The sequence below is a fragment of the Enhydra lutris genome, unplaced genomic scaffold (genome assembly GCF_002288905.1).
Source record: "Enhydra lutris kenyoni isolate GAN:26980312 unplaced genomic scaffold, ASM228890v2 scaffoldscaffold18, whole genome shotgun sequence".
Classification (NCBI taxonomy): Eukaryota; Metazoa; Chordata; class Mammalia; order Carnivora; family Mustelidae; genus Enhydra; species Enhydra lutris.
Window position 1 is genome coordinate 137145 of NW_019154102.1, and position 19387 is coordinate 156531.

A 19387-nucleotide genomic window follows, 5' to 3' on the forward strand; every position below is an offset into this window, starting at 1 on the left:
TAAGTCCCAAGAGAAGTCTCCCTGCCTTGTTCACCACCGAATCCCCAGATCAAGAAAAGTACCTGGCACGAAGTAGGTCCTAAATGGATTTTTGCTTTGAGAATTAATAAGCTTGAAATTTGCTTCTGGCTAAATTTGATGAAATGCTTTGAAGGCATGATGTTAAATGACATATAATCTGTTAGGGTCTGTGATCAAAGGAGCGAGACTGATACAAAGCGAAGGTCAAGCAAAGCTTTATTTTGAGCCAAGCATTGAGAATCAAACTGACCAGTCAGGACCGCCTTTTACAGAGAGAACAACCGCTGCCAGCCTCACAGACTAACTTTTAAAGGGCAAGGGCCATGTGGTTGAGCCTGGCCACACATAGGTGGCCAATGAGATTATTAACACACAGAGAAAGTTGCAGTCATGCTAGGTCACACATGGGTAGCCAATTGAATTACAATTCACCCTATAGTAGATACTTAACTAGCCTATCACCTTGGTCAGAATTGGTGCCCAAAAGGCGGGGCCAACATTCTTTAGGGAGATAGTGATTGGATATCTCCACCTGGCCTGACCTGCCCTTGTATTTGGGCTCTGTTACCTGGGACTGGTTGACCATATTTTACTAGTTTCCCAGACTTGCTTTTAAGTAAGTCCCCTGGAGGGGGGTGGGCAGGGTCAGTTTAAGTTTTACTGCATAAACAACAAAATGGCTGTTCAACTGAGATGGAGCCGCAATCGATAAATAGGCCCCTACATATTCTACTTAAAGTAAAGGGGATCAAGACAGAGAAAAAAGTGCAACTGTAGTTAAAAATGAAACAAAATGGAACATTGGGGTTTTCTTCAATATGCCTCAACATTTGACTCTTAACCAAAAGGTAGTAAATTATTATTGATCACTTATACAGGCCATAAATATCAGTCAGTCATGGTGATGCCATAACAAACTACCAGAGTCAAAAGTGATTGGAAGGTATATTTAGACTAAATTTAAAAAGGCTTAAACAAAAACTTTGTAACACTCATATACTCGGCATGAAATTGTACGAATGTGTGTTATTTTTAGCAAAGAAGTTCATGTTTAATAGAACACTTATTTAATTTCCTTTTATATTCTCCAAATACTTGTTAAATGTCAAGTAATGGGCTTTATGTCACTATATAGCCTTTAATGCTATGGGAGTGTAAAGGTTGTTAAGGAAAAAAAAAAAAAAAAGCTTCCCTGTTGTTTTACCCTGAGTAGAATATCTCATGTCCCTTGCTGAGTGAGAGAGGCAATATGCTAACAGGAGTAGAAAACTGAATTTCATGATCTCTGGGTGACTTTCTGTATGTACAATGGTATGATTTTCTATTGATGACTATGGTATGTAAGGATGATCGCTACTTCTTAAATTCTTGGAAACTTTACAGAGCAGTTTCTTCTTCCCATTCTTTGGGATTTTAATAACATTTACACTAGTCAGAAAACCATAGATCACTATCTACATATTTTTTAAATGAACTATTTTTAGAAAATCCCCAAACACATATTGCAAACTGTATACAGAAGTATTACATTCTCCTTCTCTGAATATGTTTGCCAATAATTCCAACAAACTTTGTACGACTCCCATTTTCCTTTGGTATACAGGAAAGTATAAAAAAAGAAATAGCAGCAGCTTTTCAGAGGTCTCTCAGAACAATGAACCTTTCCTTTATGGCTTTTATGGGACAGAATCACTCCTATCATATTTTTAACATGGTTTTAATAGTCAATGTTGACTTCTTTTACTCCCACCAGTTTTGTCTGTATCACCCATCACGTTGTATGATGCTAATTCATTCCAAATGATGAACTGTCCCACTGGAAGTATGAGTGTGCAGTGCTGCCAAACTCAGGAGGTCAAAAGGACATTTTATTGGTACCATGTACTCACCTGGGGAAGGGTGGCTACATTGTTCTATAAAAAAAAATAAGACACTTAATTTATCACATCACTTGGAGCACAGACTGTATCTTTGAATTTGCCCTGTAAAAACAGGCCATGCAGTATCATTAGGCAGAATGAGAGAACGATTATACGGAAAACAAAATGAAAACTTTCTTGTTTCTGACCCTTTGGAATCCTATTCCATTATTGATGAGGTCAGAGAAGGCAAGCTGAGTACACAGCACAGGCTGACACCTGCATCTGTAAGGACCTATTTTATATTTTTATATTTTAGCAAGAGGCTTTCATTGAGGTTAAACAAAAACCTTGTTGTTTAACCCTTAAACTGTCCCTGCTCCCCTTCCCCCAGGGGATTCACTTAAAAACAAGTCCTGGAAACCAGCTCCAGGTAACAAAGCCCAGATACAAGGGTGGGTCAGGCCAGGTGGAGACATCAGTCAGTGGGGGGGTTGCATACTGTCTCCTTAGCTACCAAGGAGTATGGGCCCCCGGCCCTTTGGGAGCCTTTTTGGTGCCAATCCTAATCAAGGTGTAACAGGCTGGTTCAAATGTCTACTAGGGTAAATTGTAACTCAATTGGTCACGTACCATCACTGTGGAGTTTCCTGTGTGTGTTAAAATCTCATTGGTCACCTGTGCATGGCCAGGCCTGACCACATGGCCTTTGCCCTTAAAAGCTAGACTGTGAAACAGAAAAGGGTCGCCCTCTCTTGTAAGAGGTGCGTCCCCAAATGTTCGGTTAGATTCTTGATGCTTGGCATGAAATAAAGCTTTTCTTGACCTTCGCTTTATATCAGTCTCACTCCTTTAATCACGGACCCATTATTGGGGCATAACAGCACCCTCCCCCCAATCCCCACTCCTGGGTTGGACTTGGGTGACACTCTTCCAGGAATCTCCCCCAACTATCTTGATGTTAATACCTTGCTACAGGGGAAAACCTTGAAAATGGAAGGCCTCTGGTATCCAGTTTCTTGTAGGTCCTCTTTAGCATATGAAATTTCTTTAGAAATCTCCCTTTTCCCTTATCTCCCCCAATCCATAGTCTATAATCAGCTGCCAGTCACAACCCCAGTGCAGCAGCTCTTTTCTGCCCACATGTACTGTCCCTGTGCTTTAATAAACCACCATTTTGCACCAAAGACATCTCAAGAATTCTTTCTTGGGCATTGACTCTGGACTGCACCCCATCGACCCTCACTTATATTCTAAAATTTCATCATTCGGCCTGTGAACATGGGGCTTTGAGTCTTTACATCTGGACACTGAGCTTCAGTGCAAAATTGGTGAGTACTTTCTCTCCTCTTCCTTTACTCTCATTTCAGGGGCTTTTCAAGGAGTGTGGTCTTATTGGAACACTTGTATGTCAATTGCTCAGGCTGTGATCCTCTAGCCCATGGCTGCTATATGGGGAGAGAAAGCCTGCCTTTTGGCTAGAAGTTAGTACCCTGAATGGTAAGACCCAGAAACTTGATACCTTCTCTTTATTCCTTTTATTTCTTCCTTTCCTTCTTTTTTTCATTTCTCCCCTTCCCCCCTTTCCCCCATCCCCCTTCCCCTTCTTTCCCTTTGACGGGAGAGACACAGTGAGACACACAGGTGCCCCTTTATTCCTGTTCTTATACAAAGTTGTCTGTCTTGGGCGCAGGACAGCCACCTAAGTCACCAGGACGGCTGCCAGTCTTAAGACTCCTTGTGCAGTTCCCTCCTGATTGATCTAATGTGATCCCTTCCACATCCTTGGTCTGGCCACTTCTGGCTGTGGGACTTCCACCAGGGATGAAGTTTTAGAATATAGGTGAGGTTCAATGGGGTGGAGTCTGGAGCCGAAGACCAAGAAAGAATTCTTGAAACAGCTTTGGTGCAAAATGGTGGTTTATTGAAGAACAGGGTCAGAACCTGTGGGCAAAAAGAGCTCCTTCCCTGGGGTGGTGAGTTGTGGCAGGTTATGTACCATTGGGTTTGGGGAGGTAAGGAAAAAGGGAGATTTCAACAGAACTTTCATATGCTAAAGAGGACCTATAAGATACCAGATACCAGAGACCTTGCCATTGTCAAGGTCATTTTCTCCTAAGCAAGGTATTAACATACCTCTGTCCTCTACTAAGTACTTAAAGCTATAAAATTTGGTAATTTCCCCTTTTAAAACTTTTCTAGTATTTTCCATGGGTTAAAATGACAGGGCAGTATGCAACTTTCAGGGCAGACAGTGGCATGGCATGGCACAGCATTTCAGTTCATTCACCAGGCACCCATCTGTAGCCTAGGATGTGGTGGGGAAGGGGATGGGTGCTGATGATGAAGTTCTAGAATCTAGGTGAGATTTGGTGGGGTGAGGTCTGGAGCCGTTGACCAAGAAAGAATTCTTGAGACATCTTTGGTGCAAAATGGTGGTTTATTAAAGTTCGGGGACAGGACCCGTGAGCAGGAAGAGCTGCTACCCTGGGGTTGTGAGGGATGGCAGGTTATGTACCATGGGGTTGAGGGGAGGTAAGGGAAAGGGAGGTTTCAATAGAACTTTCATACGCTAAAAAGGACCTACAAGATATGGGATACTGGAGGCCTTGCCATTGCCAAGGTAGTTTCGCCCTCTAGCAAGTATTAACATTAAGATGGATGGAAGATTCCTAAAGAATGTCACATGTGTCCCACCCAGGAGTGGGGGTGAGGAGGAGATTGCAAGGTATCAGCCTTTTGCTTTGTCCTCAGCCAGCCTTCTGTTCCTTCATAACTGGCATCCCTCCAGAGCCTTTTTTGGCAGGAATGCCTTCATGGGGAAGGTAGGATCATGATCACTAGTGATGTCTTGTTTAAGGGATGCCTCTGGTCACTTTTGACACAGGGGAACCTCTGATGTATCCTGTGTGGGGTGCCAGCTGGAAGTCAGGGGATTTGGTAATGGACTTTATTTTTCTGGGAGCATGGCCACAGTAAGCTTCTTCAGTTCCCAAGGATCTACCTTGGGGTGCCTTTTAACCCACTGGAAGCAAACTGCATTACAAAACTTAGGAAAGGACTGAGCTCCTGGAACACTGCATGGCCTCAGTGGGATCTATCAGTTAGATCTCCTCTGCAGGAAATAGGACAGATGGACCTAAGGAAACTTCATTGCTCATACCTATGCCTCAACTGCTTTACACTGGGACCCCGACCTAAGGGCCTTCTGCAGAATGTGTTTACACATTCTGGCTAATAACCCCCTCCTGACATATTGGATGATAATTATGTAACTAAGCCACCTCCTGGTAAACCCAGGTTGCTGGCAGATACACAGGCCATCCCTAGCAAAGGGGACTGACTTTCAATCTCTGTTCCTCCTAACAGATATAGGGGCTTCTCCCTCACTCACTTCCCGGGGTTGATGGCTATAACTGGAGCCAACTGGGGTTAGTCTCCCTTGAGATAGAGACATTAAGGGATATTACCAAGCAGCTGCTGAAACTCCCTTTGTTTCAGGGAAATTCCCGGTCTTCTCTGGCCCAACTGTGGACTGCGTAACCCCTCCCCTCTTGTTGGTGGGAAAACAAGGTGTTTGCTCCTCTGTTGGAGCTGATGAGCTCTGAAACCTGGAACCCTTTTCTGCCTTCTGGCAGCACTTTGTCTCTTCTCTCTCCCCTTCCCCTGTTTCTACACCAATGTGGGTGTGGCCTGTGTGACTAGCCTCTAGACCTTCTTTGGTGTCTCCTGCACAATGGCTGCTCCTCTCTTCATAGTCAGGGAGTGACAAGCACACCCTGAACCTCACACCTCCCACTCCAGATTGCCCCACCCATGTCTCAGGTAAACACTGGAAGTGGGGTGGGCCCAGGTGGAATGTCAATGAGTATTTAAACTAAGTTAAGTTTGTTGGTTTAATTAAGATAGATAGGTCATTACAGTTATCAGCCCTGGATGTGAATCTTACTCTGTCGAGGTTTGCTGAAAGTCAAATAAGCTAATATAACTCTGTTGCAGTTTGTTAGCAAAAAAAAAAAAAAAAAAAAAAAAAGACTGAACTGATGGTTCATTGTCTCAAACTTCATGGGTAATTATTCAAATAGCTTTCAAAGTCTTTGGACTTGGATGATAAATAGAATTAAATTCATTGGACATCTAGGTCTTTTCCAAATAGGATAAAGTGCTAAGTCATTAATTACTGGACATAGGTCAGTGCTTTTGACTTCTTACTGCAAAGAAATTAAGGATATTTAAATCTGTTGGTAATGTTTTGTGCTTAATAGAGTCACAAATTTGCCATCTAAATAATTCTGATATAACAGTTCACAGTTGGTTCCTCCTTAGTCTTCACTGGAGATTAAGGTTTCCAAAGAATGCAAAATTTCTAAATGACTGATGGGAATGCATTGTTGTTGAAGGTAAAAGGTAATTTTGTCCTAAATAAGATGGTTGTTTGGGAAGATGGCTTGGGACATGTGGAGGCCGAGAAAATTTAAGGCCATCCCACCTCAAGTTTAGCTGATGTGGGAAACAGAGGCAGAAGAAAATCATTAAAATTCCTTACCTACTGACAAGCCCTTGAAACAGACCGAGCGGCTCTCTCCTGGTGACTCAACTGCCCTCACCTTGAGGTTTTGCTAAGGACGATCCCAGCCTGACCGACCCCCTACTCCAACAGGTCCAACCAGGATCCTGTAAGTCTACTTTAATAATTCCTTTAGGAAACTTTATCTCTAAACATCCAAGATAGTGTCAACAATCATTCCCAAGCATATGACCCATTGATATACAACTAAAGGGTCTCACGAGAAGATTTTTATTACTGGTAATGAATAACCTTTTCCCCAGACAATAGCTAGCCCCTCAAAGTCCTGGAGATCTTGCTTCCAAAATTCCTTAGAGATTTACATAATCCCTAATCCCCTTTGTCCTCACCTCCCGCTGAGTCTGCCCCTACTCTGCCTTTAAAACTGTGACTGTAATCTGGTTCAGGGTCCAAATCCCTACTCTGCTGTGTCGGGTATACTTGGGCCCAAGATTAAGCTTGTCAAATAAACCCTCATGTAATTGCATCGGTGTTGGCTCCTTGGTGGTCTCTCAGACATGAAAACTTGGGCATAACAGGACAAAATCTGAATGCAGAGGAAAACTGTAGAAAGTTTGTGAAGGAAAAATTTTGGAATGGAGTTTTAGGTTTGGTCAGGGAGGACTAAAAATAAAGATTTTTTTAAAAAGATTTTATTTGTTTATTTAACAGACAGAGGTCACAAGTAGGCAGAGAGAGATGAAGGGAAGCAGGCTCCCTACTGAGCAGAGAGCCCCGATGCAGGGCTCAATCCCAGGACCCTGGGATCATGACCTGAGCCAAAGGCAGAGGCTTTAACCCACTGAGCCACCCAGGCGCCCCTGTATATTCACTTTAATACCATTTTTTTTCCTTAAGATGTGACCTTGGATAGGACTAGTTAGAGCCAGATAATTTAAAAGCATTTAGACTTTGTGCCATAATTTAGATGACAGTACGAATGTAGCCATCATCTCTGCCTCATTATAAGGGCATTTCTGATAGCTTTGCCTGTTATCCATAAGGTGAATAAAAAGACAAATCAACAAGAGTGGAGGAAAGTTGACAAAGAAGTAGAGAGTGGTGGTCTTTTTTTTTTTTTTTTTTTTTTTTAAAGATTTTATTTATTTATTTGTCAGAGAGAGAGAGAGCGAGCGAGCACAGGCAGACAGAGTGGCAGGCAGAGGCAGAGGGAGAAGCAGGCTCCCCACAGAACAAGGAGCCCGATGTGGGACTCGATCCCAGGACGCTGGGATCATGACCCGAGCCGAAGGCAGCTGCTCAACCAACTGAGCCACCCAGGCGTCCCGAGAGTGGTGGTCTTGATGAAGTTCTAGAATGTAGGTGAGGTTCGGTGGGGTGAGGTCCTGAGCCGATAACCAAGAAAGAATTCTTGAGACATCTTTGGTGCAAAATGGTGGTTTACTAAAGTTCGGGGACAGGACCCATGGGCAGGAAGAGCTGCTGCCCTGGGCTGTGAGGGATGGCAGGTTATGTACCATGGGGTTGGGGGAAGCAAAGAAAAGGGAGGTTTCAATAGAACTTTCATATGCTAAAGAGGCCCTACAAAGATACTGGATACCAGAGGCCTTGCCATTGCCAAGGTTGTTTTGCCCTTTTTAGCAAGCTATTAAGATAGTTGGGAGATTCCTAAAGAATGTCACAGTATGTCCCACTGAGGAGTGGGGGTGGGGGCGGAGGTTGCAAGGTGTCAGCCTTTTGCTTTGTCCTCATCCAGCCTTCTGTTCCCTCATCAGTCTGAATCTTAAGAAAACCAATTCTTACCTTTCTTGGCACCACAGTAAGGATCCACCACAGAGTAGGAAATCAGTAACAATACCTGACTTATGAAAATATACCACAGAGGATGCTGGGGGTGATGGAAGGTTTGGGAGGAGGGCAGACATCTTTGGAATGCCCTGGCCTGTTCCCCACTCTGCTGTTGGAATGCCATGGGGAGGGGCCTTCCCCACAGCTTTGTTAGTCCAAATAGCTGCCCTGGGATCTAAGAAATGAATGCATTGTCCCCTAGGCTATGTTTGGCAGAACTGGTAGAACAGGAAGATTAGCATATTGTATCTTTCCCAGAAAGAGCTCCTCCTATTGTCAGTGAGAGCCCTCATTGAGAAACTGTGGTAAGGATATGTGATTATCCTGAGGGACCCATAAAGCGGGAGCAAAGAAGGGCAAAGTGTCTCCAAGCGTTGACCCTCTTGCCTTGCCTCTCTGTGACAGCCACGTTTGGAGTAGTCTTTCATCCGTCTGTACAGGGATTGCTGTCCATTCCTGGCAAGGACTACTTTTCTGAAATCCTGTGTTCTCATGAATTTTTTGAAGTACAATTAATATGTGGTCTCATATTGGTTTCAGGGGTACAATATAATGGTTCATCAATTCTGTACATTACGCAGTGCTCATGAAGATTGGTGAACTCTTCCTCTCTTATCTATTTCAGTAACCCCCCCCACCCAACAGCTTCCCTCTGGGAACCACCAGTCTTTTCTATTTAAGAGCCTTTTTGTCTATTTTTCTTTGTTTGCTTCTTAAATTCTACATATGAATAAAATCATAGATTTGTCTTTCTCTAACTTATTTCACCTAGCCTTATTCCCTCTGGGTCCATCCATGTTTTTGCCAATGGGAAGATCTCCTCCTTTTTTATGGCCAATGAATATTACATTGTACATATATGTCCCATCTTCTTGATTGATTTATCTAGCAGCGGACACTTGGGTTGCTCATCAACAAAACAAAAAGGCAACCTCCTCAATGGGAAAAGATATTTGCAAATGATCTATCTGGTAAGGGGTTAATATGAAGAGGAAAATGACCCAGAGCAGGCCGGGGCCAGGAGGCCTGAGAAAATGGAAAGTTACTAACAACGAGCTAGAGATAAGCAGTGGTCCTACTGGCAGCAAGAGCTAATCAGCCCTTTCTGCTTCTGTAAACAGGCTCCCACCACAGGCTCCCTGCACTCCTGTTGCAGCCCAAAGCAGCCGCTGCTCCCCCAGTTTAAACCCACCTTCCAGCAGTCAGCATAGCCCTGGGGACCTGACTGCCTGCAGTGCCCTATGAAAGCCTTGTGACCCCATTCCCTGGGGCCCAGAGTTTTGAGCATGAGCTCATCTGGGTCCACAGGCATGAAATAAATTCGAGTACTCCTACTTCTCCTAGTGTCCCTTGATCTCTTGCCCGTCTAATTTTCATTTTTCTGCAACAAATGTCCACAATGTATAAAGAGCAGATACAACTCAACTTCAAATTTTAAAAATCCAATTACAAATGGACAGTGGAGCTGAATAGACGTTTTTCCAAAGGCAGCATACATATGGGCAACAGAGACATGAAAAGATGCTTAACATCACTCATCATCAGGGAATGCAAACAAAAACCATGGAGAACTGTCATCTCACTGAAAGGTCCCCCAATAATGGGTCCGTGATTAAAGGAGTGAGATTGATACAAAGCAAAGGTCAAGCGAAGCAAAGGTCAAGCGAAGCTTTATTTCACTCCAAGCATCAAGAATCAAACCGACCGGCTGGGCCTATGCCTCTTACAGAGAGTGCGAAACCCCCCCCCCCCCGCCCCCCCGCCTTACCGACTAACTTTTAAAGGGCAAGGGTCATGTGGTTGGGCCTGGCCACACACAGGTGGCCAATGAGATTTTAACACACAGAGAAAGCTGTAAAGTCATGCTAGGTCACACACGGGTGGCCAATTGAATTACAATTTACCCTAGTAGATACTTGAACTAGCCTATCACCTTGGTCAGAATTGGTGCCCAAAAGGTGGGGCCCATACTCCTTGGTAGCTAAGGAGACAGTATGTGCCCCCCTGATGTATTTGGCTTACTAATTTCTTCTAGTCTTCAAGGAAGAATTAACTTTCCTGTTCTAGTCTTAGTCCAATCCCCTTTGTAGCCTAATTTAGTCCATTTCTGTAAATATCTTAAATATTCCTTGACCAGGAGGGCTGTGGCAGCGATTATGCGGAGGCAAGGGGAAACCCAGCAGCTACTAGATCTAGTTTCTTGCTAAGATAGGCTACTGGCCTTTGCCAAGGCCCCAGAGTCTGAGTCAGGACTCCTTTGGCCACCCCTGCCTTTTCAGCCACATGCAAGTGGAAGGGCTTGGTAACGTCTGGGATGGCCAATGCTGGGGCACTCAGTAAGGCTGTTTGTAATTCCTGAAATGCTCTTTCTGCCTCAGCTGTCCACTATACCATAGTGAGTCCTCCCTTAGCCAGTTCGTAGAGAGGTCGCGCCATCTCCGTGAGCCACGGTATCCACAGCCTACAGTAGCCCACCGTCCCAAGGAATTCCCTCATGGAGATCAAAGCCTAAATAAGTGGCATGGCTCTAACAAAGCTGTGCTTTCTTTGCGTCCCCCACTACCCTTTTTCCTGCAGAGTCTGTAAGAGAGCTCTTGTCCCCCACAAGCATGACTCAGTCCTCAGTGGCTATTTCTACTATTCCCACTAATCCAGTCAGATTCTTTCCTTCAAATCCTTCAATTTTCTGAAGTTTCCTCCTTATATTTGGGGCTGACTGACTGGCAAAATCAAGATCGTTTAAACGAGCTATCATGCAACTTCTCTGAAGTTTACCTCAAGTTGTCTAGCTTAAGTAAATAAACATTTAAAAACAATCAAATCTAGAATTTAACATCTATAAAGGTGTGTTATTAAAACACAATTTTTCTCTCTAAAATAACCCTCTTTTCCAGAGATAGCCAAATCAGGACTAATTCATTTGAAAAACAAGTCCAATTTTAACAAACTTGGCCCAATTGTTACATAAGTTCAGCAAGAACAGTAAGTGATCATATAGATCTTTTAGAATCTGCTTTGCTGGAACTTCTTATAAGGAATCTCTAGGTTGAACTTTTAGTAGCCTCTCTGGGCCAGAAGCCAAGCCATGTAGTTGCCATCAGACATGCATGTAATACCTGTTGATTTGGGCGAATTCCTCTTCCTGAGGTATCCAAAGTATCCTGAGGCTTCTGCACCTGCCAGGGAGTGACATCCTTTACTCACCTGGTGAGGCTGCTGGGAACTCTGTAAGCAAGGTATCAGGCCAACAGTTCCAAAGGGCTTTACAGCTCCAGGTTTTATAAAGTCAACCTTAGTTCCTTTAAGCTGTCTGGTCATATCTGAGTCTTTTCAAATATGACATTCCAGTCAAAGCCTTGGTAAAATAACCAGTGTTTCAAATGGTGTCCTGTTACAGGGAGAACAGATTCTTATTGAACTTATGCAAATGACTGATTACCATGGAAGAAAGAATACTTACTAAGACCTTTTGGTTTCAGAGGGTTCAGATAGAAAAGTTGAATGCCTTGATTTGTTTACAAATGAGTACTTTTACATCTCTGTAAGTTACAGATAACTTAAGAAAAAGTTTCCCTAGCCTCCAGTAGCAAACATTACAGAACCAGTATTGTTTAAAATAAGACAAAACATTAAGATACACAACATTACAACCTTTCAGTTCATCTAGTCCCATGTTACTAATTCTGGTTTAGCTTGAATGCAGCTTTTACTTCTGCAAATTCTTACCCATTTTAGTTCCAGGATTTTAACATATCAAAGACCTATATTTGTCCTGAAAGTTTCCCATATGAATTTCCTTTAAGGTGGAATTCATCTTACAAGAGAACTAAAACAATTACAAATGACAAAAACTCAGAATAGATATGGTTAAATATCAAGTGATGACCCTTATCAAAACATTAAAACTTTAGGAAACGTATAGAACCTTTAGAGTAGTTACAGCATTTACCCAAATGTAACCCAAGGTTTGTCATTGATTTAACAGTACTCCCTGAGTAACTTAGTATATCAAGGGAAAGTCTTATGAGTCAAAGAGATCTCATTTACAATTTAAATCTTGTCGACAATTGCTAAAACTTTAGAAAGTTTTAAAGCACATGCCTAAATATAATTAGGGATGTTAAGCACCTGATAAAACAAAACATAGAAACTGAATTTTCTGGACAGGCAAAGAGAAAACCATTTACATTTTTTAACAGATCAATTAACCTAAGAAAAATTTGCCCTTTTAAACAGAAAACCAGCTTTTTTTATACCAGTGTCTTTCTTTTTTATTCTTAAGCATGCAGTCTTAAGATAGTGGGTTTACTGGGTTTCCCTCCCATTGTGAATGATGTCGCAGGCAAAAGGGAGGGGGATCTTTCAGATGTTGTCCTGCTTGTGTCCCTCGCAGAAACTTAGGAGTGTCTTAGCTAAAGTCTGTCCATATAAGCCCTGAACTAGGCTACTCCATGGAGTTGGTGACCGTTATGCCATATGATGCCCTGCGAGACTCAGGGTGCAGCCCCCTCAGACTCCATAGCCGAAGTGGTGGAGCCATACAGACACATTCACACAGTCAGGCACTCTTCAGATTTAAACAGGTTGGACACCCCTCCCCACCTGGGTATCCCTGGCTAATGGGAGGTAATCAGTCTCCCCTTCCATTCTTTACAAATAGGTCTGGCTCAGACAGTGCCCCCTCCCCATGGGGGGGGGGCTGTTTTTCTTTCTTATTCAAACAGGATCAGGCATCTGGTCTTTTTCTCTCTTTTTTACATATCTCCTACTTTCCTACATACAGAGTTGCTTCCCTTATTTCCATCAGTCTTAGTTACACTTAGCAGAATTTTGTACTCTTAGAAATACCTTAACCTATACTGAAGACTAAATATAAACCAATTGTGAACTGTTACAACAGATTTTTTTAGATGGCAAATTTATCAATCAGTTAAGAACAAAACGTTTACCAACAGATTTAAAAGCACAAACCTAGTTCCAGCAACCAGCGTTCTAGCATTTTATCCCATTTGGTTTAAAGTTTCAGGTTACCAAAGACTTTGAAAGCTACTTTAACAATTACCCATTAAAATTTTGAGACAGACAATTAACCATCATTTTAGTCATCTCTTTGTTAACACATTTTAACAACGCAAGTTTAATTGATCTTAAGTAAAAACTCTGAAGTTTCACATTTACTACTGTTAACTCAAAAGACATGTTTATCCTAATTAACCCAACAAACTTAACTTAGTTCAAATACTGATTTACGTTCCTCCTGGGCCCACTCCACTTCGAATGCTTACCTGAGACCTGTGTGGGAAGATCTCTAGTGGGGGGTGTTAGGCCAAGGGGATGCTCTTCTTGTTTCCCAACAGTGAAGAACAGAAAAAAGTGCCACCAGAAGGCAGAGAAAGGGTTCCCAGTTCTAGGGCTCATCAGTTCCAAGAGAGGAGCAGACATCATGCTTTCCTGCAGCAAGGGGGAGGAGCTAGGCAGTCCCCATGGGGCCAGAGAGGGCAAGGAATATACCCAAAACAAAGGTAATTTTGACAGCTGCTTGGGAATATTCCTTAAGGTCTCTGTCTCAAATTAGACTAACCACAATTGGCTCCAGTTATAGCCATTAAAAGTCAGAGTCCCCTTACTCTCTGCTTGCCCCATTCCTTCAAACACAACAAACAGCACAGCAGACACCAAAAAGGCAAAACAAAGACAACTACAGGCCCAGTGGTTCTTACCCAGAACCTACCATCAGTGGGGACTTTCTTGATCCCCTGACCATCTAGGGGGATTCGAACCACCGGTGACCGCCTAGGGGGACTTGAACCCCCTGGCTGCCTAGGGCGACTTGAACCCCCTGATGATCTACCAGTGGAGGGAAGGGGTGTCCCCACATCCACTCCAGCCCTGGGGAGTATGGCTGCATCCAACTTCTTCCCAGTGGACCATATTCTGGAGCTCCACAACCAGACAGACAGACAGGATCCCAAGATCTTGCCTCCAGTGGCTTTTCCCAGAAATTCTGATGCTGGCTCAGTTCTGGTCATTTAATACCAGATAAGCCCCCAAATGAATGGTCCCCCAATAATGGGTCCATGATTAAAGGAGTGAGACTGATACAAAGCTTTATTTTGCCCCAAACATCAAGAATCAAACCGACTGGCCAGGGCTGTGCCTCTTACAGAGAGTGCAACCTTCCCCCCCCCCTCCCGGCCCTTCCCCCCCCCCCCACCACCTGGCCTTACCAACAAAATTTTAAAGGGCACGGGCCATGTGGTTGGGCCTGGCCACAATGAGATTGTAACACACAGAGAAAGCTGTACAGTCATGCTAGGTCACACACGGGTGGCCAATTGAATTACAATTTACCCTAGTAGATATTTGAACTAGCCTATCACCTTGGTCAGAATTGGTGCCCAAAAGGTGGGGCCCATACTCCTTGGTGGCTAAGGAGACAGTATGCGCCCCCACTGATTGGATACCTCCGCCTGGCCTGACTCACCCTTGTAGTTGGGCTTTGTTACCTGGGACTGGTTTTCTGGGCTTGCTTTTAAGTAAGTCCATGAGGAGGGCAGGGTCAGTTTAAGTTTTACCGCATAAACAACAAAATTACTGTTTGACCCAAGATAGAATCCCTCTGGCTAAATAGGCCCTTACATCACAACTGTCAGAATGGATAAAATAAAAAACACAAGACACAGCCAGTGTTGGCAAGGAAGTGGAGGAAAAGAAGTCTTGTGCACCACGTGGAAATGCAAACTGGGGCAGCTACTAGGAAAAACAATACGGGGGTTCCTAAAAAAAAATTAAAAATTGAAATATCATAGGATCCAGGTCTTCCACTAGGTAGTATTTACCCAAAGAAAACAAAACCCTTATTTGAGAAGATACAAGTTCTTATGAATTTTTGACTAGTAAGTTATTCTCTAAGAAGTGTTCAGGTGTATTAGGATTCATCAAGCTAGCAATCCACAGAGTTGTCAATGACTGAGGAGATTCATTGATTCCACAGAACTTTGTGGATATGGAGTTCCCATATATCTGATGAATAAGACAGTTTCTAAGTGTTGCGTATGTACACACATGCATCTGCTTATGATTTAGGATACAGGCATTTTCAGTGACATGGCTTTCTTCTATTAACACATTTTTATTAATAAATATCAATTGTAATAAGAGTTATTATTTCCAAAATTTATATTATAATCTGTCAAATGTAATGTACCTAGTAAACACAGATACTATCTACAAAGTCAACTTGTAACTCTCTTAGAGGACTTCGACTTTATCTTGACAGTCATCATCATGGCTAAAAATAATACATTTATACTTCTAATTCCTGATCTTTCAACTGGAATGTCTTTTCTTTCATTTCGTAGGTTGGATCCACTGTTTGCTTATTACTTCTTGGCTTAGCTTTTGAATATGTCAGAGCACAACTTGAAGCAACCACCCTAAGAAAGGAGTGTAAAAGAGGTAAATTTTCTGAGTTTTTCTATTTGAGAATGTTTTTATTCTATATGTGTATGGCTAACAGTTTGGTAGCTGATGAAAGTACACGTTGATTCTTTTTCTTTTTTTGGTCTCTAGCTAATTGATAATACTTTTTGAATATTATTTATATCGTGTTGAAAATGTCTTATTATCTCCACTTTTACATTCTTTGTTTTATTTCAATCCTTCTAAAATTTCATGATGATGTGTCTTTGTATGAGTCTCCCTAGAAAGTATTAGATTCTCCATTGAGCCTTTTTCTTTTTGTTGTCACTATCTTTTATATATCTATATTCTGAAATATTTAGTTAACTCTTCAATCTTATATTTGATTTGAATTTTTTATTTTTACTTTTTATTTTATTATTATTTTTAAATATTTTATTCATTTATTTGACACAGAGAGATAACAAGTAGGCAGAAAGGCAGGCAGAGAGAGAGAGAGAGAGAGGAGGAAGCAGGCTCTCTGCTCAGCAGAGAGCCTGATGCGGGACTCGATTCCAGGGCCCTGAGATCATGACCTGAGCCTAAGGCAGAGACTTAACCCACTGAGCCACCCAAGTGCCCTGATTTGAATTTTTTATAAAAAATAATTTTGTCAGTCATGTTTAAAAACATGATCCAGTGCATTCAAGGATAGAAATCTATGTAGGTCTTTGAATTGTTGAATTTTAGAGGCAAAACCTTTTTTTTCAGGGGACATAGAACCATTACCCACGACCAAAATTTAAAAGTAGTAGTAGTAGTCTTTGCCCTTCTTCTCCACTTCCCCTTCTTCCTCCTCTTTCTCCTCATCCTACTGTTGGTGATTATGTAATGCTGTTGGGGATGTAAATTATACAACCTTCCTGGAGGACACTTGCTTTGTAGAGACTGAAGCTTTAACAATATGACTATGACCTAACGGCTCATACATACAGAGTCTGCCTCTAAAAATGTATAACTAAGAAATTATAAGAATACTGTAAAAATGCATTCAAGAATGGGATAACTCATGGCCAAGACTGAGAAAATATCTCAATTAAGTTACACTTAGGTGCAAGTAACCAGTGAAAAGTTCCTGAGTTAATAGAGTGACTTATTTCAAATTAAATATATTAAAATGGGGATATTTGGCATCAGTTAACTCAATGACTTATAAATACCATTAAAGAAGCTGGCTTCATTTCTTATGTTGGCCTACGGTACTGTCTACAAATAAACTGGCAAGAATTATGCTATTATATTAATTGATTAGGCTAAACAAAATTGAGACTAATTTCTGAAAAAGTTGTTGAGATTATGTTGGTAATTAGCATGGTGGTCAACCTTGCCACTGGAATTGAGTAAAGTTTTGGAATTTCATATGACCATACAGGAATGGATCTCACAGAGATATAAAGCTAGGACCCACTGACGTCTGTTTTGGGGTTACTAATTTTACTTTATTGAATCTCAAAGAGAGTTCATAGGAGTGGGTTTGTGCTTAGAACCTAGTGCAATAGACAGAAAGATACTCAATTCTCCAGAGCAGCTAAGATAGAGTAAGGCAGGGGCTTTGGGGGATGGATGTCAGAACACAGGAGTACAAAATAGGAAAAGCAAACTTCTAAAATCCTTCCATATTCTCACCATGCATAAGTGGAATGATTCCCTTACATCTCACAAACCACTTACACCTCACATACCTGAAGGGAGCTATTTTGGGGGTCTAGACGTTGACCCCTGGACAAATTCCTCTTTTGTTCAGTCATCCCCATAAGTTTACATAACTTTTGTCACATTGAAAAAGTCCCATCCTGTGTCCTTCAGTGTTTATCTATCACTGATACAATCATCCATGCTAATAATCATGCTGGTGGTAAACTGTTCTTGCAATTTTAAGAGAATTGGAAAATACTTAAGACAAACATTTAAGGAGAGAAACTTCTATCTTATTAGGACATTGTGCTTATAAAATAGTGTTATTTTCAAATTAACTGGGACTGGATGAAATAGAGTAAGATTCAGTCTGACTTAGAACTTCAGATGAGCAGTAATCTGTGTGTACCAGAGACACAAATGGTCATGTCTGTATAATTCACTGGGAGTTTCTAAATTGCATGTGATTTTGAGAAACTCTTTGGAAAATTCTGCAGGATAGAAGAAAAACATCATAGAGACAATATCAACATTTAAAGAAAATAATTTGAACTTTGCTTTTTGGTATAGGGATGTGAGGATGATGATGATAATTGTATATCATTGACATGTATTTATGTAGCCTCATTCATGGAGTAAGTGATGCTTTTGCTGCTGAAAGGGGAAATTCATAAGAGCTTTAAGTGTTCACCTTTTTAAATGCAAATGACAGTAGTGCTGAATTGACAATACATCACTAAGTAAGTTTTTTAATTCAAGATAAATAGATAAAGCACAAGCAATATCAAGGACTGATCTTGAGTAACTTCAAATAGTCTGATTTTAGCACATCACAGAGTAAACTCAGAATTTTCGTGAAAGGAAGGTATCCAGTAGCCATCTGTGGAATTTGAAATAGTATAACTTTTCAGCAAAGGAAGAGACATAAGCTTGATCAACCTGTCTAATATTATGTTATTTTTCCTTATTTTCTTGCATTTTTCTCCAATTCCAGTAATTTGAACAGATTCACAAGATACTTAAATAGCAAAGAATGTAGGATATACTCATATTCAACTTTCAAGTACAGGTCAAATAATTGAGGTCCTTTCTCCTTTTAGAAAAACACATCTGTAAGATGTCCAAATGTCCTGTCTCTTTAAAGATAGGTTATAGAGGTGAATGGCTAAGTTCAGAACCAGGAGATGTCATGAGCTGGATTTGAATCATAGTCAAAATGTTTACTAATCATGTAATTCTGGTCTTTTAAAATGCATAAGCCTTAGCTTTTTTTTTTTTTTTTTTTGGTCTCTATCCACCTGTATTCATTGGGTCATTATGAGGAATAAATTAAATAATGTATTTTAAAAGTTACATAAAGTTTTCTTATAATCTTATTAGCAAATGGATCACTATCCAGGCAAAATTTCATGAAAACTATTGATAAACCATGACCAAAATGTCATTATATGTCAATTTTTTTTTTCAAAAAATGGTCAAAATGAAGCTCTGTCTCAAATTAGAAAGAGGAAGAAGAAGAATCTCGGAGTAAAGGAATCAAGTTGACATTGGTGATCCTTGCCTGGCCCTGAGGACTTCGTTTCCATGTGGACTGTGGTGAATAGTGACATGGCCTTACTTGAAGGCAAGCTTGAAGCTGTCTATAACTAATGAGGGAGCAGGAGGCTGGCTGAGGACAAAGCAAAAGCTGGCACCTTGCACCCCCTCTCCACCCGCTCCCCTCGGTAATGTGTGTGACATTCCTCAGGCACCCCTGACTGCCTTAAGCGAGAAACAAATAGTTAACTTGCAGAAATCACAATCCTACAGACAGGAGTCTCCCTTGGTTGACAAGTGTCCTAGAGATCTACAAACAAAGAAGTTACCTTATCAATAACACAATTTCCAGAGGCAAATAACTCAGTTCCTCGAGCCCTATGTCTCCCTCCCCTCCATAAACAAAACTGAAGGAGGCTGAGGTAGAAGGAAATGTAAATATAGTTAAATTTCTTCTGAACCTAAATCTCACAAACAAAGACGCTTGATAGCAGGATTG